The sequence below is a fragment of the Folsomia candida genome, unplaced genomic scaffold (assembly GCF_002217175.1).
Source record: "Folsomia candida strain VU population unplaced genomic scaffold, ASM221717v1 Fcan01_Sc002, whole genome shotgun sequence".
In the NCBI taxonomy this organism is placed as follows: domain Eukaryota; kingdom Metazoa; phylum Arthropoda; class Collembola; order Entomobryomorpha; family Isotomidae; genus Folsomia; species Folsomia candida.
The window spans coordinates 2,843,786-2,867,006 of record NW_019091194.1 but is presented as its reverse complement, the minus strand read 5'-3'; the positions used below and the strand labels follow the sequence as shown (position 1 = coordinate 2,867,006).

At 36.5% G+C, this 23,221-nt stretch overlaps 1 protein-coding gene and 1 long non-coding RNA gene across 5 annotated transcripts in view; one reads left to right on the top strand and one right to left on the bottom strand.

Moving 5' to 3' along the window:
* The window catches only part of LOC110843623 (fibronectin type-III domain-containing protein 3A), a 66,528-nt gene that overhangs the window by 27,729 nt on the left and 15,578 nt on the right, over positions 1–23,221 (top strand). The gene's annotated exons all lie outside the window — the stretch shown is intronic.
* On the bottom strand, positions 309–1,172 carry LOC118434495. Its single transcript, XR_004834080.1, has 2 exons — positions 707–1,172; positions 309–628 (listed from the first exon to the last, which is right to left on the bottom strand). It is a non-coding gene; the product is annotated as an uncharacterized LOC118434495 (long non-coding RNA).

The following is a 23,221-nucleotide window of genomic DNA, read 5'->3' as shown; positions in this document are numbered from 1 at the left end:
TGGGTTTATTGATTTATTTTAATCTAAAGGACAAGGTCAAAATATGTCACCTAATAAACTAGGCAATTTCCTAGTGGAAAGGGAAAGCAAATCAGTTAAAGTTCACGGTGAACGTTGAATTAAAGTGCGAACCGAGTTTACCCACATGCACAAAGAAATTGTATTTGCCTGCCTCTGCTCTCAGAAAAGTAAGATGATGACAATGAAGGGCCATATAATAATAATAACATACGTCTCCCCTCAATCCTTAATATGAGAATCAGAGTAAATTATAGCACACTTTTTCCCCCAGCCAAGTCAGTCAGTAATTTTTGTGTAAACTATTATTATTTATTATATTCTTTGGACAGGTAACTTGAAGTTTCTTACAAAATTTTCAAATATTTTGTTAAAGTCACACAATGGGTTTAACCAGACGAGCACAGGTGCACACAACACATGCACATCTTCAACTTTTTATGGCATACGTAATGGTATGAGAAGAATAAATGCGAGGTCGTGTTAGTGTGTTAACCCTTTTGCGAACGGAAAAATACTCGCAATTCTAAAGCTATTATAACTAGATAGCTAGTTGATAAATAGTAAGATTGTCTTGTACATACGTGTGTAAAGTAGTGGTGCATGTTGGCTAGAATCAGACAAATTATGAGGTCTGGCTTTTCTGGAGAGAGAATGGAGAGATTTTGTAAAGATTCGGGCAACCTACCTGAGTGATGGGCCTGATTTGATTAGAAGAAGAGGTATTAGTGAGGTACCGGTTATTGACTGAGCTGTTTACTTCATTTCATTGCAGGTGAGGAGGTTGTACTTTTTTATTTAGTAGTGGGTATAATATAACGACCAATTATTAGGACGTGCAGATGTCGGAAAAATGTTTATATGCAAATTGTGTGGCATTGTGTTGTTGAACTTATATTACTTACATACATACAGACAGACGTAGTTGCATTCACTTTTGTCATAGATTTATCCACCAGTTTACGTAAGAAGAAAGATTGATACGATCTACCATTACATTATTAGAGTCCAGTCCAGTGGGAATGACCTGCAGGTCACCACATTAATTACAATGTGTTGTATAGCGCATAAAAGTCTGGTCTTCTGTAACGAACAATGTTTTCATTTGCATGCGACTCCCGAGAACCTGGAGAAGAACGAGAAGTACAAGAATGTAAAAAGTTCTGGAAACTGGATAAACCACTACATGTAATAATGTTCTTTCTCTCTCTCCATGGTTTGCACAGCGACAAAGATAAATTACTTTAGTATGGGGCCGTCTTGTGAGAATTAGTAGTGCAACCTGGCCAGCCTTACTTAAACATAAAATTCTGCCAAACGTCTTCAAGTGTTGCTTAACCTTTGGTTCATCTTTGGAACTTTTGCGTAATAAAACATGTCTTCCCTTTTCCGAATACTTACACATGTACCTAAAAGTGAATACAGAAAATTTAATACTAAAAACTGGGCAAACTTCTATGTGTGCAAAACTTGAGAGATTTTTTATGCCTAGTTGCCTACTTATATACAATGCTGGTGAGAAATATAAGATGGAGGGTCATCTACTAGCTGGCTTGACTTTTATGCCTCGTGAATAATATACCAGTCGGCCTTTCATTTCATTTTTCAGGTCTTTCACGATTAAGAATATATACAGGAATTGAGGATGTCTGGCTCGAGCTGCATGATAGCACTTATTCGTTAACTACATGTACATACGTACATTTGTAACATGGATGGATGGATGAAGAAGAGATGAGTCGAATGGAAACTAGGAGTGTCCACCCACCATTTAAAAACTAGCATCCAGTTAATTCATTTGAGTGTTGTTGGCGGTAGGGATGAGATGATGATGGGAATATATGTACATCAGCATCATCAGGATTGCATAGCTTGTGGGATAATATGTCATCCTCTCTCTCAAATTGCAAGAACCGTTCAGAAGGAGAGAGCTTTAATCTCTCATTCCACTGGGCATCCATCCGTCCGTCCGATGGTGGTCATGTTGCGAGAAGAAAAATCTTTGTGTTTTATCATCATCGTCTGTCCCCGTAGATTTAAGCATGGCAGAAGAACACCAATGAGAAGAAGAATGAGGGATGGATGGTAAAGTTACGTAGAAGTCTTCTTCTGCTGGTTCTTCTTCAATGACCATAAGACCAGCTTTTAAGCAGCAGACGTTAGAAAAGTCAATGGTCAATCTCACTCCTTTTCTCCCCGTCAATGTGTTGAGGATTCAATTTTTTCATGAGGCTTACATATTAGGTACACATGGAGAACTGGCAGCCGAGATGCGATAAAAGTTTTAAAGGGTATATGTTGTTATTGGGATAAGTGTGCAGGCTATGGTTTTGTGGTCAGATCGAGCAATGTATGAAGTTATATGCATGCATTCAAGAAACATAAACAACCCCATGAGAGATGTCAAGAGAAGGGTTCCACTTGTTGCTGCATTGCTACTCGTATCGTGGTGCTTATTGTTATGTGGGGATACATACAATACTCAAAGTTTACGTAAGAAACAATGCAGAAAAGCACGAAACTTCTTCCGCACGATTTGCTTCAGGTATGTACATATCAGAAATTTTGATAAATCCCTGTAAAAAGTTGAATCCTGTTTTCATTCTGTATCCAAGAAGCGAATGAGATTTTGATACTACTAAAAGTCTCACCAGAAGAGGATATATCTCTTCTCGTGTGAGTTTCATTTGTCGTATGCATTGCATATTGCTCTTCTGGGATGGTTTACAGTTGTTGAGTTTGTGTCTTTACACGTAACTGTCTTCCTTCATGCAATGCAGTCTGTATGTATAGCAAGACGAATAAGTAAGCAAGTTAAAAAGTGAACTTTGTTATGTTATCCTCTCCTCTTTGCCTTGTGGATGCATGGGTAAGAAGAATCTCATCGTCAGTTAAATAGGGTTGAGTTTGAAGTATGTTAAAAGTTAGCGGAGTTATGTTACGGAGAGCAACTCTGGCTTACGTAGATGTACGTAACGTATGCAAGGCATCATCCTTTTAGCAATAGTGGTTTGTTGCTTAAAGTCTCTTCACTGCTGAGACTGCTGGTGTATTTAGCTGGTTGGTGGTGTTATGAGGGGTGGAAGAATCTGGTTGGGTCTCTCTCTCTCCATAGCAGAATAACATAATGGATAGAGATTTGATTTAAATATTGGATTAAGGGAAGGGTTAACGTGCTCTTCGACTGGTTTGGCTGGTTTCTCAGTTCACCAACTTCAGTTGAAATCTGTACTCTCTCTCAGAGTCCTACTACACACACACATTCTCCTCATTCTCATCATCGTCGTCCTTTAATCCTTGTTTCTATCGTCTCGTTTAACTCCTTCAGCTCAGTTAATAGTTAGCAGCCCCTTACTCTAGAGTATAATTGTATTGTTCGTAATAGTATCACAACCAAACCATCATCATCATTCTTGAGCTCGCCCGTATCAATTTATTGATCTGTTTTTTATTCAATTTAACTCCCATTATTATTACATTCGCTACTATTGCGTATTGTATTTTACATATGTCCATGCATGCATATCATGTAGTGCAAGTTATCGGATATTTTGGGCAAGACGTTGTTCTCTTCCCAGTATTGGATTGTTTGTGTGTTCCATCGTGAAGTGGTGGGTGGGTCGATAAATAAATACATAAATAATTAATAAATATAGTTTCCCTCGAGTCGAATAAATTGTTGACAAGTGTTTCATAATTTGCGCAAAGCAAAGTTTGCTTTAACTTTTTTAAAGACGATTTGACATATATAACAAACTGTCACCAGTGAAATCTGCATATGCTGAAGTAGGCTTCATATTGCGAATAAAAAGTGACAAGTTTTCGCAATTTGCGAATAGTTTGCAAATTCTTTCGGTCAAATTTCATAACTATACATTGTTCGTTCCTCACTCTGCATATGAAAGTCGTAAAGGATTTAATTTTGAATTAAATAAAAACAATCAAACTAAATTAAGAATCGACCCATGCAAATAAAAATCAATAAGACACGTATGTAAAACCAAACTCTGGTTAAAACAACGTGTTTCTATTCGAGGGTATTCAGAGTGGTGCATTTCGTTCGGCCTTTTGGTAGTCAATACTACTACCACATTTCAATCGGATTGACATACACACACACGCATACGAACGAAGGAAGGAATAAAGTAGAAGAATACGAAAAAAATCAGAAATTTCTTGAATTATTGAATAAAGAGAAGAAGAAGCCAAGTTTGTTTTATCCGTTGTTTCTCCCATTGTGTGGGATTGTGTGCAAATTGTGAATTGGAAATTAGAAAGCAAAGTAAAACCCAAAGTACGCACATTCTTTCAACACTTGTAATTCTCAACAATTTTACTTTGGATTTTTGTGCTGTCGTTGTCGTCGTGTCCTCCTTTCACAGTCGAGTGCCTTCATTTCCAACATTACGTCGTCATCTACTACATACCTGCTCACTTGTTTTTTATTAATCAATTTGGAATTTCTCTTCTCTTGGTCTTCCAAACTTCGATGTGAGGCTGAATATTAATACTAATTACGACACTACGCAAGTACAGTAAGAAGGAAGAAGAAGAAACAAGTGCATGCTGGGCTGCAGTGTTATAAAAAAGGAAGAGATCGAAGACGTTATTTAAGGATTAAGCAAAACAAAGCCAAATTGCGACCAAGGATTATTATTACTTGGACGGATATCCCGTGGAGTATAGTCATTATACTTGTTTGAGTGAGTCTTATCATTATTATCGCCATCATTCCTTCACCAATTTTGTTCCTTCTCCAACATTTCATCTCAATTACACTTCTTTAACAAGTATTGCACCGTGGTAGAAGCATAATGTGTGTCGAAATGAATCGTGTTGTTGTTGTGGGGGTACTTATTTACGAAAAGAATTTTATTTTGTACACTTTTAACCACAGAGAACGCACAATACGTACACTGAAAATGATTAAGTATCAGTCAAGCATAATGAAAACAGTTCGGGTTACAGAAATATAAAACAACGATACGACGTGTTTCGAAATATTAGTTTCTTTTGCGTGTGAATGTAAATCCTAGCCTTGATTTTAAGTAAATGCAAAGCTCTTAAAAGTACTCGAATGGAAAGTTATAGAATATTATAGGCTTGTTTTTTTTGGTGACAGTTAGTTTTTGCAGCCTAATTAATTACCTGCTCAGAAACAAATGGCACGCCATTATAACTGTTAAGATGTAGAGCCTGTAAATAATTACTGCATGCCCATTATCTTTTCTTGGCGATGACAATGGTGCACAATTCAAATAGCGTGAAATTTTTGTCATATTTGCCAATAATTGACCAGTAAGTAAGATTGTGAAAGTTGGTTAGTTTTTGTACTTTGTACTTTGTCGTAGAAAAAATATGAGGCAGATGAGGAATCACCAACAAGAACGGCCAAGGTTAAATTTGTTTTGTTTTTAGGAAGGATGCATTTTTTCTCTAATCCTTCGTCGTCCTAACCTCTCATTACTTGCGCCATTTCTTATTCTTATAGAGATAAATACGTGGTTGCATACACGCTATACGCATGTGCATACCTCTTAAAGCGATTGTTCTTAAATAAATAATTATGAACAGCAACTACTGGACATTTTGGTTATAATTATTATAACACTTACCCGATCATCTCAATCTCAACAGAATTTGCATTAGCTGGTTTTGCACATGTATGTATTTATGTGGTAGAGGTAGTGTTGTTCATCATGCAGATATTGCATGATGATATACGTACATGTGTACATAGATATTTAGGTAGGTATGCTGTATCGATGTTCTTTATGCACGTGGCTCTAAATTATTTCTCAATCTTTAGACCTTTTACCCTCTCCTTTAGGCAGAGGACACTTGTTCCATTAGATTTTCCTTTTTCTCCAGCACCATTGTCATGCATGATTCGTGTTGCCAAGCACAGTTGTACAATGTAAAAGTGACTCGGTCGGTTTGGTTAATCGGATTGGATTATAGTTTAGTTTATTGGGCATACTTGTTTTATACGGGGCGAATAGTAGTAAGTAAATAAGGACAGAATCACTGATGATTTACCAAGACTCGCTTTATTTCGCGTTAAGACAACTTTATCCGTATCGTCATTGCCTTTAAAAGCATACCGTCCTCTCCTCTGGGATAGATGATTGAATGGCATGGGGAAAAATATGTAGTTTCTTTTTTTTGGGTGACAAGCAATGACAGGGACAAAAATTGTGTCTCTTTATCATCCATTATCTTCACCTTGCTTAATGCATTCTTGGAGAATTGGGCACATATCTTCCACAGATATTTTATTTCTGGGATAACTTTGGAGGGCTTTACTTTACTGTTCTCTAATCTTAACTTGAGCTAAATATTGGGTTTTCGTTTTCAACCGTCATAAAAAAACTACTTTTATCAACGGCTCAAGGTTCCTTATTTACCGTACATATATACGTATGACATAGTTGTTTTTAAGGTTCAAGACGAAAGTAATCACCATCTTTCTCCCATTCACTTTACTGATTGCTCATCAGACACGATTGTAACTTATATCATCTCTTTAATTGGTAAAAGTACTTTGGATAACAACACGTTATAACTGGAAGTATTAAATAAATTGAATTTTATAGTTTTAAAAACACATATGACAATTCTGAGAAATACATTTTGCGTAATGAAAGCCAGCATTATAAACAGCAGCAGTTGTGTATATTTGTTAGTCACTGTCAACAATATGGATGGTAACGCCGTAGCAGCTATGAATATGTATTTACTAATGGTTAGTTAGTTGGGAAGCTCTGAATAAAAAATGCCTGTAAGCGAACAAGTTTCGCACACATATTCAAGTACATATGTACGTAAGCAAGCAGGAGCAAAGTAGTCGTGTAGGACAGAATTGAGTGTGTTATTATTCTCTGGTAGGTAAAAATTCCTGGTAAAAGATGAGCCATCCCTTCTAGGATTTGTCTATTGCGCTCCTCTACTGAAAACCTCTTTTTTTTAATTTCTTTACTCAAGGATTTGCGTGAAAAGTAAAAATGCTGTAGTGAGCGATCTTATATAATTGCACATGTATGGCTGGCTGGCTGCATTAATACTCAATCACTCATCAAATGGGGGTAAAAATTTGAGAAGCTGCTTGCTGTATGCACTTCTGTTACTTGCATGTTTTTTGTACATTTTTGCTCGTCGAATGATGGATTTCTTACATGTCAAATGAACCCAAAAAGCAAAACAAGAGTTTAAAAAATAAGGCAATGCCGATTTAAATGTGAGCATAACTGTCAAATTTTGGAATAGGGCTATACATGTTTATTTTACATTGCATTTTCCTCAACTAGGAACAACTATCTTGGTAAAAAAAGAAGGTTAAAGTTAAAGTTAAATACGATACTGAAATGATAATCCAATCCGACGAGTCTTTCCTTCATTCCAACTCTTCTTCTTCTTTTGAAGAAATATGGGCGCAGCTTATTTTTGTTTGCATCTTGTCAAATGCATCTGTAAGCACGATTCTGTGAATCACCCCAAAAAGTGGACATTGATTTTACATAGACAAAAACCAAGTCGAAAAGGATACATGGGTTGAATGAGGCGATTTGACGTAATCCTCCATGTTTATAAATATGCTAAAGTAATTCACAGAATATTATCTTCTTTTTCTTGGGTATGAAGAACATGACCAGACCGCTTGATTAATAATAATACGAGGGATCTGCTGCTGCTGGTTAAAAATTGTGGTGTTATTTATTTCCTTTTCTACTTCTTCTTCTGTTGTGGTGAACATTATGGTATTTGAGAAGTGAGCAATAATACCACGTTAGTTGGGATTTCCTCCTCCTCTCTCATTTTATTTAGTTTTGAAGTTTGAGAGCTGAAAGCTGTCATGTTACTTCTGCTGTTATTATGCAAGACAAGACTTTTAAGTTTGAAAATAAAATCGTCTGTTTTTTTTTGTAAAGTTCTCTCTTGACTATGAGGCATCTCATCTTCGCGTTCTATGTATCCCATCCAATCACCCAAGTCAAGCAACTCTTCTGCACAATTGGCTAGCCGAGTCTCAACTGATTTTACGTATATTAAAATATTATATGGTGACTTGACTTACGAACGGGATTAACTTTTATTATTGGAGGTTAAAGTTAGTGCCATTTACAATCTGTTTTGCGCTATATTGATGATGATGACTACGCGCAAAAGTGAGTCATTCATGCAAATTCAACACTATATTTTTCCAGTTAAATAAAGTTAAAGTTAACCAGTCAATTAGGGATGTGGAACAGTATGATGATTCATACGGACAGCTGGTAGAAACCACTCCGATTTGCACGTACAAATTAAGTCTGTTATAATTCTGGTTGGAACATGACTTAAAGATGTTCCATATCCCAGGGGAAGTGTATTTTTACAGATACGCACATTACAACCGGAGGGAAAACAATATCGGATTTCTTCACGTCCAATTCTTCTGTATATATATAAGTAAATGCAGCAGTAAAAGATGCTCGGCGCGTGCACACTTTCATTCACCCAAACCATTACATATTTACACTTGCATAATGTGATGTGATTAGGAGAAAGGTTTATATTTTTGTCTTAGCTGCTGGTTGAAGAAATCGAACCTTTTTTTAAGAGAGAGGGAGAGTCTCCCCTTCTTCCTTTAGTACTTTTAAGCTTAACACGAGGGCATAATATGTATGGGAAGAGCGGTGAAAAACGTCATACTTAACCGACTCGACACTAACTATCTGCTTGTTTATTTATCTCAAAGGGTTAAGGTCTTATTTTATCCTGGTAAAATATGAGTGTTTTCTATTTATTTTAACCTGCACCAAATCTAATTTATTTACAGGCACGGCACGAGTGAATAATTTACAAAGGTTAAAAATAGCCAGTTGGGAAATAATTTTGATAAAACACAAATAGTGAAATCCTATAGCTTTTCATGTATATTCATTCATATTGATCTGCAATGTGAGCTCAGTCATGTCTCAATTTACGTAAAACTTCGTCATAGCTGCACCTAAATGGCTGTGTTGCATGTGTCAACGTGGTTCAAGGCAAATCTGACCGTTTATCAGTTTACATTCCAGCAGGAGTCAAGTGATGTGTGGTTCACGAGACTATGTATATCGGGTATCGAGTCCTTAAAATTCCTCGCAGCTCAAGTTGTAAATTTTTGCGGTTAAATGGTCTCGTTTTCTCTGATCCATCTCATGAATGCACTTTGGTATGACCATAGGCTAAGATTATTACTTCCCGTTAGGCATGTTGACCTCAGCATAGGATTCGTCTCCAGTTGAATCTATTTCAATTTGTCTCCATCCATAATGCATTTTGTCGAGACGAACTATTGTTTATTATTAGTTCCTTTTCCTCTTAGATTACAGTTGTGCAAGGCAAAGTCTAACAACGACAAAATGTCGCACGAGGTTAGCACGTGAACATTCCGTCAGGATATCCTTATTGGTATTCATCGGTAATATCTAGTCGGTCTAAATTCGAATAAGGTGTCAAATTCTGAAATGCAAATGGACTAGTCCAAAAAAAGATTTGATAAGTGTCCTCAACGAACATTAGTTTGTGAAAGGATTTTATCCCTACTTGTCCCTGGATTTTCGTTAAATTCGTAAAATTATTCATCATAAAATCACAAGGAGAGGAGGAGGAATGATTTACTGCTACTTTTTAGGAGGGACTATATTTAATCTTAAAGAGAACAGGGGTACGAAAGAAGGTAAATTTTGTGATCAAAATGGAGTCCTCTGCTCCTAAATCCTTAAAATTAGTGATAGAGCATGCATCTCATTAACACAGTGATCCCTTTAAGTACCATTCTCTACCCCTTTCAAATGTGAATGTGCCTGATTTATGTAAGGATTCACGGTACTTACAATAATATCATCTCCATAATTTATTGTCCCCATAAACTTTCTTCTACATAAAATTTCACAAAAAAATATCAAATGAGCGTTAGCCTGATTCATCCATCACTTCAACTTCAACTCGTCCTCAGTTATTAGCAGAGTTAAAGTTGCGAGAAATTATAATCATCATTCATTGTAGCATCGTACAGTTTGTATTACAAATACATATACAAACTTTGTACATGTATCGTACAGTGGTTAATCCTATATATGATTCATTAATTTTCCAAGGCCAGTTATTTTGAGCCATTCATCATCACAAATAAATATCATAGGACGAAAGAACAAGAATAACAATACAATTTTTAATTTTTAATGCAATCCTGTTTATTTACGACGAGTTTTATTAATATAAAAATAGGCGGATGGTCTCCTTCGATATTAATAATTGCATACGGCCGTAGTTGTTTACTTGAATTAGAATTTATAAATGAGCGGATGTCGTTTGGCATTGCATTACTAGAGCTGCATATCAACAGTAGTAGAAAATATGTAATTATATGCGACTGCACTTTGCATTTTTTATGGCAGCCAGCAGCAGTTCCTCCAAGTTTTATTTATTATTGTGGTTAAATTATTTTAAAGGGTGGTGGAAAGGTCAGCAACTCCATACATTCACACATTTCATGATGCTCATTAGTCAGTTGTTGTGTTTCAATTTTTTTGGCTGCGTTGATAAAATCTGAAAAAATTCACCATAACATAGGCAGGTACATATACATATGTACATATGGATGTTCGTATGTGTGCATAAAAGTTCTGGTGATGATGATGACTATAACTCATTCATTGTGCAAATACAACGGTAGATTTTTTGCGAAAATCAGTGCAAAAAAGGTGGGTGGGTGGTCTAAATTCAGTGTTGGATCAATGATATGATCTCAAATTTGGATTCAGCAAGACCGAGATAAAATGTAATATTCCTCTCTCCCACCTTATGTCCTTCGCCTACAGTAATTTGCATAAATGTTGCAGCAGAAAATTAAAACATGATTGTCTTCTTACGTAAGGGCACATATTTACTAGTACATATTTCTCCATGATAACAGCATGTGTTTGAGGTGGAAGCAGGTCTCTGTGTTTCGGCAAACAAGCCATTTGCGTCACAATTTTCCTCGAAACGGTTATTTATAGGCAATACCGATCCAAAATCTTGTTAGTTGTTGTTGGTTTCCATTATCAGAGCCGTCTTTCTATAAATCTTTATCATCACTCCGAATGCATAACGTACTAATACAACTGGACCTCTGCGCAAAGCTCTAGCGCTCTGAAGTTTCCACAAAGTCTGCTTAATGCACAATGTTGTTTTTCGCCCCCGATGTCATTGTTATCATCAATCACGACCACATCCATTCCGTTTCTAGTCAAATTCTAGAGTGGTGGTGGTGGTGGAAGGAAATGGAAAATATTCGACAGGACAATAGGACACGACACCCATTTATACTCCTATATTATATTGTTTGCTCCCCGAACTTCCACAAGCATAGAGTTGTTTTTGAGGAGCTGATTTGGACTTGTCGACGTCGACATCGCCGCTTAAATAATGCGGCCGGGGTCGATAGATCCGTTAATTAGACATGAGCTGAAAACACAGGACAGAGTACAATAATGTGCACTCATCTGCTCTCTCTCCCTATTACCAAATTGATGCTTTTTGTTTACATAATTAACCGAGGTCATCCTCATTAACATTGAAATTTGGTTATGCTGCTCTGCTCACTTTGTACTCGTTGGTTTAACTCGACATTTCGAAATGGGTCATTTTTTAGGCTAAAAGCTACCACTGCAATCAAATAAAATAGAGCGTTTTATGCGTTCTAACATGCCCTCTGTAATTAAAAGTTTGTTGCAATATTGGGAATATTTCGAATTTTTTAAAACTCCTGCATCCATATCAGTCACTATAATCTGCTTTGTGTCAGCATTAAGAGCATGTTTAACATTTGCACAATGATTACAAATTTCTTTGAGCAACAGCGGCATATAGATTGTGCCATTTTTTTTAAAAAACATATTCATACATTTCTTCCTACGTGAGGATCAATCGATGAGAATAATTGCACAAAATCTAAGATTGTAGATTAAAATTGGAAAGTGAAATTGCCTAGATCCGGTTCATGTCTTGTCTTCTTCTTGGTCTTGTGTTCTTGGTCGTTCGTATCTACTTATTTGCTAGTTGTTGTAGACACTACTTGTTATTATAAGCCAATTCTACCGCTGGTAAGTATTTCTAGTTCCGTGGGTGGATTGAAGAATGGGATGGGTTCAACTTTTACATCACATTACAATGAAAGGAAGGCTTGTACATGTGTAAACTCTGGTTGTTTTTCTAACTTACTTCCACCACTACATGCATCCGTATCTATCTCGTGTCAAGTCATTGTCTCAAATTTTACGCTACCAAGTTTTCTTGGCCAACCCCTTACGGATGTGACTCACACAAATACAAAATGTTACCCACAGCAGAATTGTGAATGAGGGGTTGGTGAATACATGTAAAATTTTAAATTAGTTGGTGTGCATATGCAGTAGTATTTGGTAGTAGAATTGTTAAAGCCAAGCTAATGACAATTTCATCCCCTAATAATAAAAGAGTGAGCAAAAGTACGCAGTTGTAAATGTATCAACAAGTATCCACTCTTGAATTACTCGCTTATTACGTGCATACTAACTTCATGGGGGAAAGTAAAGCTAAGCGTGTACGAGATGTACGAGCTACAATAGGCAAGTGCATTGACTTTGTGTTTTATTACAGTACTTGTTAGGTATTTACTCTGGTAGCTGTTACATATTAAGTATGCGCAAGTTAGGTCAGGCCTGTGAGTTTTGTTGTTCTTTTAGTAAAACTGAATAATCAATGTGTAGAGTATTTGACAAATTCGTACATAAATACAAAAGAAAATTATGCGTCCTATCTTTTCCACACATCACGTTCCCATCAGACAATTGTGACATTTGATCTGTGATAGGAGGATGTTGGTAGGGACGATGGAGGAGGTTGGTTTGGTGGATAACTTTAAATTGCAAGTTGTTGTAGTTGCTCAAGGTTTTAAAATGTTACGGTATCTTTACCCCAACGAATTTGATGCGTGAGAAGTCAAGCATTGCATTTTTGATGGTCCTGCAACAACAATAAAATTACTTTAAGCAAGCAAAGACTAAAGTTGTGGTGAATCCTACCAGACTTTACAGGAAATTGGGAAATGAGACGAATTCAGCGTAATTTCATTTATGATGGAGGTGAAATAGATGAAAGTGCAAAAATTTAAGGTGCATATCCTGATAAGATGTTATGACTTATTATTGTTCGATATAATAATTTTAGCACTCATTCAATTTAATGGACATGAGTAAGTCATTTTCTTGCGGAAATGCGGCTCATGTAGTAATAATAATAATAATAAATAAAAATGCCTGCATAAATTTTGGTTAATTTTAAAGTATGATTATCGGCCCTCCTTTTTGTTTTATGAATTTTATTGCTCAGAGCAAACTGTGAACGTGAACTCAAACTCGTAACTCTAAGCTTCCCCTCGTCACAAGTTATTATCGAGCAAGCATAAAAATTGTTAGTGAGTGAAAAAACCTGACGTTTTGTTTTGCGGATTGATTGTTGTTATTAATTCAATCGATAATTTATTGTTCATTCATCATTGTGTCGGCCTGTATTGTTGGGAGATGAGGAATTTGAAATTAGACGGACACTTGGTTTGGCAATTTTGTTTGTTCCATTGTTCACAGCAAAAGTAGACCACTGAAGTAGAATTTGCTCAATATATATCCTGAACGAACTGCAAAGTAATAGTTTCTCAGCAGCTAATGCTAACTAACTAACTGCGAGATCTTTCTAATTCTTTAGCAGATATTGCACATGCAGTGCACACACCGGCATTTTGTGCAAAGGGAGATTAAAATGTTTAATCAATTGTTTAGCATCTAGTACTTGTCACTTTGGTGAAAATATGATGTTTACAACAGAAAATGCAAGCCAATAAGAGTTTCAATTATTTTTTAACCATCTTGATAAACGCTTCATGAATGCATTATTTGAAAAAGGCTGCAAAAAAGCAGAGTGGTTTATGATTTTTATTTTTAACAGTAATTGAAGAGGAATGTGCAATTGTGCAATTTAATTTCATATTCTCGTTTCTTATATTAATTTACATCGAAAACACATAAAAGTACAAAAGGCCATAAAAAGTTGTGCCGACCGGCGTTCTTAGTATCTCGGCAAGCCGGGTGTTCTCTCTCTGTGCCAAAATTGTGTTGTTGGGCAGGATTCAAAAAGTCTCAACGAGAATTTCATAAATAAATGAAAAGTATCCCAGTGACTAATTCCCCAGGCGAGTCTGCCAAAATCCTTTTAACCGTGCTTATTGTACCTACTGCACTGCGATACGAATGCGAAAGATCCGAGATAGATTTCATGAAATGAGATGAGATTCTCTCCTCTCTGGTATTTATTGTTGTTCAAGTTTATATTCTTGCTGAAAATGATTGTCTTACATTTTATTTTGCACGAGCAAGAAGTATTTGTAATTGTAGCCCGAAAAAGCATAGGCAAACAGGGGAATTGAGAAAACCTGTTGCATTGCCTTTTCTCATCCGGACCCCACAATGAGTACACAAGACATTTGAGTAGAGTGTCGGTTTTTTAAGATCTTAGCAGCAGCGTTTGATCAAGTGTCTCCTGTTTTTAATTTGACACAAATTGAGAACAAATGAAAGAGATGAGAGGTTTTTATTGAATCATTCCAAACACCGACACTTTTGTTTCGAGTTACTTACTTTTACACTACAAGTTGAATAATGTTTGTGGTTGTTTCGTGTCTGTCGGTTTTTTGTCTGTTCTCTCAAGAATTTCAGAATGTACTGCTGTTCTGTTAGGAAAGTACTGGGAAAGACCAGAGGCAGATTTATTACACATAGTATTAAAGGACACACAAAAAAACTATCAGTGTAATAATGGAATGGAATGTAGGTTCCTCTTCTTGTTTGTCAGTCTCTGTTGCAACTCGGGATTAAAAGGAGGAGGTAGAATATTACATGGTACAAAGGCGTCTTATTTTACAAATGAATGTTATCTTTTCTCGGCGAACATGGTTTATTTTTATAAATTTTGTCGACTTTTTTTGCCTATGACTAACTAACGCTCTTTATGCTCGAATGTCCCTAAAGCTGGCAAATAAATAAATGTTACTCTGTGTGGATAATGGCAAATTACGGTACATTGTATCGAAGAAGGTGTGTTTCACATGTACGTGCGTCTGGTTGACTGATGAACGTATCCTGTTACTCAAAAAGTGTACGTATGACATTGATTCAGAATTTGTCGTCGAAAAAATGTATGTCCATAGATCAAACTTCTTCAAGTCGTGTGAGTAAATAACTCTTTTGCTTCAAGAAAAAAACTGCATCATGATTTGTTGTTGACTTGAGGAAGAAGAAGAGAGAATAATGGTGCAATTTTTTGCTACATAGTTCGCCTCTCATCAAATGTGCACAAAAAATAGTGCAGAATGGAATTAGGTTACACTATACTTTAGAAGAATAATAACACGTACGTAAACACTGCGTATGAATTGTTGTTGTTGAATAGAAGAATGCATGCATTATAGTAAAATCTAGTAAATAAAACTTGAGAAATCATCACTATCGTGTGAAATTTAGTTATGATTATCATTTTGATATTGGGGTGGTCGTGGTGTGGGTTTCATAAAAATGCAAGACTTGTCTAATCAAGTGACTACAATTGTCGTTACAAGTTTTTAAGTTGGCGTGCTGATAATTTATTGTATATTATTATCTGTACATATGTATGTTATCTATGCTGACATACAGTTTACTGTATCGGCCATTTTACTGGAAAACTTGTACAGCTTAGAATTATAGAGCAATTTGTTAAGGTCACAATTATCGTCAGCAGGGGTTTCAATTTTCCAATGGGACAAAGCCACAAAATATATTTTTTTGTACCTTTTCTCTCTCTCTACTCATGATCCATCACATTCAGTTAAAAGTTTGTCAGTGTGACACAAAACCAAATTTGGTTACACGTTCATGTACGTCATGAAATAAGTAACTGCCGGAAGAATTTGTACTCGTTCATTTACTGTGTAACATAACATAACATAACTGATCTTAATTGACTGATTTTTTACGCTGTTGAGCCAATTAAACATACTTGTGTGTAAAATGACCTTTGTGACATTCAGTATTTTTCTGTGTATTTTTTGATCGATCATACGACCGCCCCTCCTTTTGTCGTTCCTTAATCGTTTGTTATGATTTGTACTTTTTCAATGGATGGATATATATTTTATTATTATTATATTTTGTAATTTGTCGTCCCATGTACATTCACCGGATTAAGTAAGCAACCACAATTTAGGAGCGTAGTGAATAGAGTCGCAAACGTGACCTTTGTTGTTTCCTCCATGACATGCGATTTCCAACGAAGCCCATTGTTTAACAATAATAAAAAAGAGAATGGATTATACAAGACATGCTTGGATTTGCACTGTTTCGCTTTGTCCTTTTTTAAAAAAAGAAGGTTTTTTGACAGAGGTTTGCCTAAGGTTTTTATGTGGCTGATTGGAGCAGAGTGGAAAGTCGAGGCTAATAAATAAGTAAAATTTTCTGTCGATTCACTCACTCACTACTTGCATCAGAAAGATCGTGCATGCTATTCTCGTAGATTTTTTTATTATTTCCAACACCACGAGTCCTGGTAATTCGCAATCATTCATTTACCTACGTGTTGCAGCTGAGCAAGAAAGGAAGCATGGTCTAATCCAACAGCAGTGATTATTACCGTCCATCACATGCAAATTCAATAAATGCAATGTCCTTTTACCTTTATTTTAGACGGAAATTGTGTAAATTGAACCATCATCGAGACATTTTTATGTACCGTCGGATCTATAAAAGTCATGATCGAACAATGGTTTTTGCAATGTGAAATCATAATAATTATGGGAGGATGCATGTGTGGAATCTTTTCAGATGTTCCAAATTTTCCAAATCTACCAACAATGTTTAAATATAAGTAGATAACAGCGCAGTATCTCTTCCTACGTAAAAGCAACTCTGCTCAAAATTAAAGGGTTTGCAAGTTTGGATTATGTTTGCTAATGGAGAATAATGAATACGCAGGGCAGAGGACATAAAGTTGTGGTTCTCTTGGGATCGTGCTTATGAATTTTGTCTAATTTTGCACATTTCAAACGCAGGCAATGTCAATAATGATAATAATTATTGTGATCCGTGGTGATGGTGGCGGTGGTGGTCCTATTGAGTGAGAGATGAGATTGGTTAGATGGATGTCGAATTTTGCCTTATTGTTCCATTTGATTGCATGCCGTTTGATGTAGCGAATGCATACGTATTATTTTGTTTATTGAGACTGTGTCATGAGTCGAAATAATTCTGCACGATCTTGTTTCGTGTGAAACCTTTCACGAAATAAATTGTTTGATTGCAGTCAGTCACTCGACTATGGTATCCAGTAAGCAATATAATAAAATAATTTTTATGCACAAGTTTCATTCAGAAAGTTTTAAAGCTTCGTGGAAATCGTGTGATTGTAGGCTTTTTAAGATTGACTAATAGAATCACATCGATGTCTGTCTGTTCGTAAGCTCTTGTTACAAATCAACCTATCGATTTGAAACTTTGCATACGTTATATTGGGGTCAAAATTATGGATCAGTTCGAAAATGGTCATGCTTTGTCAGGTGGTTGGCGTTGGCCGGTGGGGCCCACGAAATTGTGCCGGTTGCCAATATGTACATTTGCGACAATGCTATAGTTTAACTATGGCGCAAGTTAGCAAGGAGCGAAGCATAAAGCCAGCATTACTTGCAACCGAGCAGAAATGTTCGAAGCACGAACTAATCCCATTTTAAAAGGCTTTACGAAGTTGCTTGCAGCAGGTTTTTATTTTTATTTTATTCATGATTTTTCTTTGAATTGTGCAAGTGTCAGGGATTTCATGCTCTGAATTGAATAACAGTTCTGCCTCATCAGAATATAAAAATGAGCACGTTGGAATTGAGTTTTATTTTATGCGTACATTGTTGCTTCAGTTGTGCAAAATTGGATTGATTGGTGGGGGTTTCCCTTTGCCAAGCGTTATTCTTTTTGCAAAGATTAATTTACAGATAACAAGTTGATATTTCAAGCAACTTTTACAACATGAAAAATAAGAATTGTATTATTTAGCTCGTTATTAATTGCATGAACAAAGTAAACCAGAGTGCAATATATGTATATTGCTCGAATGTGTTTGTATTCAGCATTTAATTGTATTGAGTTAGTTTTCCCTTCCGTGTTTTTCATTGGTCATTAAGAAGGGAAGAAAGCCACGAAAGTAGACATCGTTCTTCTCATGTTCGTCTCTTCCCATTAAAAAGTTCGACCGTGTTGGTACTCGATTTGGTGTGGTTGTTCTTCTGCCAGATCTTCTAAAGTACAACTCGAACAAGAAATTTACAAAACACCGGGAGATGAGCAGACAGTTTGGAATCTTTAAGCATTAGGTGTGTAGGTTTTCTATAAACTGTTTGTAGACAGAGACGACAAGACAAGGTAAAGAACGCCGAGTCAAATTTTATATTGGCGGCTGGTGGTACTTACTTGTATCTTTAAAAACCCGGTTCTTTTGTTCCGGTTGATTTCGGCAATTTTGGCACAAAACCAGGGTTTCCAATTAACCATGCCTCAACCCTTCTGTATTTGGCTGAAGGTTTCATTAATGTTGCCTCTTGGCCTCTCTTTGGCCATGAGGAAACCAGTACTTTCCGATTATAAAGATTCTCTAAAGATGGCCAGAAGCAGGCCACACATTAAATCAACGCGATTACGTAGATGGATTTGCACATGGGTATTAAAAACGACACATGATTTCATGACACACATTATGTTACCACGTTGTTGTTGGAGAAGAAGGAACAAATATTTATGTATTTATTTATTTATTATTTGTGCATGTTCTATACAGCCATATTATTTTTTTCTCCATAAAGGTCTCTGATTGTCATCACCGCATTCCAACCCGTTCACGGTAGATACCTTTGCTGGAGAAAATTGCCTGGATGTAGTGCCAAAAGTTTGAATCAAGGAAATTCCTATAGTGGATAGTTCATCTTTTTTTGCACACACTCTTGTTGTATACGAAGATCAATCGTAATAGTTAAATAGTTGGTGGTGGATAAGTGTCGTACGGTGGTTATCATATAGCTGCTAAGTTATTACGACACGTAAGGTTTATGTGATGGTGAGTACAACGATGGTTTCCTCGGTGAATGGGGAGGTAAACGCTGGCGGCGGTGGGGGTGGCTTACAACAGCACCAGCAACACCACGACGTTCCTTACAGCCCCCCCAATATCATGGCGCCCGAGTTTCACCCGGCGCACATGCCTCCAGACTGCTCCTACTACCTTCCACCCCCAGAGTCCTTCCAGTACTGTACCCCGGATGGATATCCACATCCCATGTGTCAACTCAACACCGAATATGGTAAGACAACTGCTTGGGTACATATGCATATTTGGTGGCGTAACATTATGGGAATAAATAAGCTTCCTTTCTCGGATGGGTGGGCCATTATTGTGCGATGGTGACGATATGTGTCATAACGAGAAGCTTGCGTTTCTCTGGGGGCTGCACTAGTCACGGTCGATCAGAGAGGTACAGATGGTTCCTCTTGCTAGCATACATAAGTATGTTACGTAAGGGAGAAGATGGCGATTGATAAGCCCGTGAAAATCATAGTTTGGGACAGATAGACAGTTATGCGTGTTATACGACACACAAGACGCAACAGCCTTGCTTGCTGATGGACTGACAAGACACAACTCAAGTCAACAAGACACAAGGAAACGCGGACCGAGTATAAAATAGTATGGATTTTGGATAAAGATCTAAACTATAAGGTCTATTTTTACTCGGGGTTCATTTACTAGGCCATCTCAAGCTCTATTTTCACATTTGAAGCTCTCTCTCTCTACTGTTTACTACTGTATCGTTGACGTAGGCGCGACCTGTTTGGTGGTGAGGTTGCTCCAATTATAGTGGAGTAACTTTCGAATCGGGAATTTTGCATGATTTCCATTTCATTACTGTAATGGAATCTCCTATGCTTTCTCTCTTTCTCTATTCAACAAGTAATTAACGTTACAATTGTTTGCCATCAAAACGGAGTCGTCCTCTATTTATCCCTTGCATTTATCCCGTCCATATGTTTATTGTAAGTTTTATATGTAATAGATTTCCAAAGTTTTGGTGTTCATTACAACACAAAGCGAAGTGTATGTATGATCATAAACTTTGAGAATTCCTCATACTGCTGAAACTCGTGTAGGTTGTAGGTAGGCTTGACGAGGAGGAAAGCGAGGAATTTAGTGTTTCGGTACGTGATGGAAATGGAATCTTTACGACATTCTTGACGACAGTGAATTTTACGGGCATTGAAATTTGCAATATTTTCATCACCCTCCTCGCTTCCACTTGCAAATGGCGTAAAAGCATAAATGCATATGCAGAAGGACTGGCTAAATCCGTGAAATGTGTAGTTTATGTACCGTGGAGTTGTTGGGTCATTGGATGCACAAATGAACAAACGCTGTCCTCTTCAGAATTTTACCGATATATTTTAAAAGCAGTCTTTGTAAGCATGTTTAGAGCACGTTCCTTGTCGTGCTTATATTATTTTTCTTTAAAACAAGTGACACAAAGTAACAAAGCGACTCTGTTCTTGTTTATACTCTTGCTAAATAAATGTTTCAATTTGTAGAGAAAAGTGGCTCAAAAGAATTTGTCAGCATGCAGAAAATAATTACAAACAGTTGTCCTACACCAGATTTCCTTTTTTTTGAAGGGCAACACGAATGAGTGAAGAAAATGATGCTCATCCTATTTAAATAAAGTGAATCTTTCCTGTCTTAGGGAAGCGTTTCATTTGCCGTGGTTGACATATAAGACATGTGCACATGCATAATGCAATGTGTGCGTACAGCTTGACTCGTTTGTACATAATTGAACAGAGTGATGACATTTGGTCGGGTTTCTTTTTATTCCCTTTAAATAAGTGAGTCACTATCACTTAATGTGATGATGTGTGCGAGAATTCTAAATTGATCATTTCGTGCATAATGTGGGAATTTTATGACCGAAATGCGATACCACTTTCAAGAAGAGGATCCGATATCACATTTTTATACCAAGATTATAACACCACGGAGCACAATAATCACATTCATGAGATCTATTAATAGTGAGATTTGATGGCATAACTTGTGAGAAAACGTCTTTATAAGCTGGCTTTGTGCATTAATTTAATTCATCTTTATGCTTAGATTGGTATTTTTACTCGTAATAATCATACTTTTATTTATGCAAAGTATTTTTATTAGTGATAAAGCTATATGAAGTTGTGAAATGGTGGGAGTTTTTCTCCTCTATTTATGACGACATTGTTGTTATCGTCCTATTGACGACAGGCTAGATTGGCAATAAGCATGCGAATAAATGTAACTATTCACCTTCCAATTTTCTGGAAGGGTATCTTTTATTTAGCTTTACCTTCAATTACAAGTTGTTGTGGGTGTTTAATCTCAGTGAAAGCACTGATGACGGGTGATTGGCTACTTTTGTACTCTCTTTGTCCGTATAAACTCTCTGTAAATCCGACTATTTTGTTTAATGAGTTCATCATCTTCTTCTTCTTCTTGTAAAGAAATCTCATCCAAATTGGAACATGGTAGGATTGGATTGTATCCATCCACTATTTTTATGAGGTTGTTGTCGACTCTCTCGAAGATGAAAGACTGTCAAAACTTCATAGTCAAGTCATTATTCTCTCTTAATAAAACGAGTGGGTGGCTTTTATGTCGCATAATACTGAATGCAAATACAAAATCGCCAACACATTTCGTGCAGTATAAGTATGTATGTTATTGGTAGTGCAAAATTGCAGTTTCGCTCTGTCCTAATAATCCATTCATCCGTGTAGGAAGGAAAAGATTTCTATTATTAATCCATCCATCGTCAATGACTGATACGTCAAATCGCAAAATAATAATAACGTCCAACCGACGCCGTAATGTTATTCGAATTTTGTCTCTCTCCCTCCCAAAGTTAAATCATCATTATATGAACATTCGAGAATGAATTGCACGAATATGTATACAGAGGCGAAGAATTGCTGAAATTGAACTCGTTAAAATTTTGCAGTCTGTCTCGAATTCTTGAACTAGTTTTAACAATATTGACTTTGATTTATTATGGATTTATTCCTCGAGGAATTGTATGCAAGTAAGCATTTCCATGTTTGAAAGACTCACTGAGAAAATAAGGCTTGTATAACTTTTTTTCTGCAAATGACAACGACGACAAGTTTGCATTAGCAATTAAACTAACAGTGAAACGAATGACGGTATTGTATGGGAAGTCAGTCATGGTATTATTACTGTCAAACACAACAGGTTTGATGAACTACAATACATGATTATCCGCCTGTTCGTGGTCAATATAATGTGTTAATGTTAATGTTGGTCGCTTTGACTATTTGGTTTCCTAAAGTAATTACTTGTTAATAGTTGGGTCGGTTGGAGGAATGTGTATATATTGTGTTGATTTAGTTAACTTTAAATCTCGGTATTTTCAAGCTTTAAATTGAAGTTCATTGCACCACCACCACCAGCCAGCCAGACATACATAATAATATAATAATATTATAAAGTAGTACATACAACATATGTAGATATTTTCTACAGACTATATTTTGTAGGAAAATGAGTACTATTATGACGACTGCATGCATATTTCGACGGAGCGATGATGATGACATTTTTGAGACCTGCATGCAGTTATTATTGCTACGCAAGTGTGACTTTCAAAATATTTCAGTACACATAATAAATACGAGAGACTTGACGCAGGATGATTTTTTTCCGAGGGGGTTTTATCATGGTATGGCTGCATGACTGAAAATAGTATACGGCTGAATATGGTTTGTAAATTTGCAACACCACCGTTCTTCTCTCTGTTTGTTGGGAAGCTTGACAAAATTGTGTGAGTACAGAGGAAGTGCCGTAAATAAAATAAGTAGAAAAAAGATACGTATTATGTGCATATTGTATGATGACGACTTTAATGGTACGCTCTGCTGAATGGACGAATGTTGGATAATTTCACGGAAGGAAACTATTTATTTCCACCTGCTTTTCGTGTCTGTCCAATTATTACAATTCCTAAATATCTGTATAACGACCACTCTGTCATATCATGTACACACCGGTTAAGTGG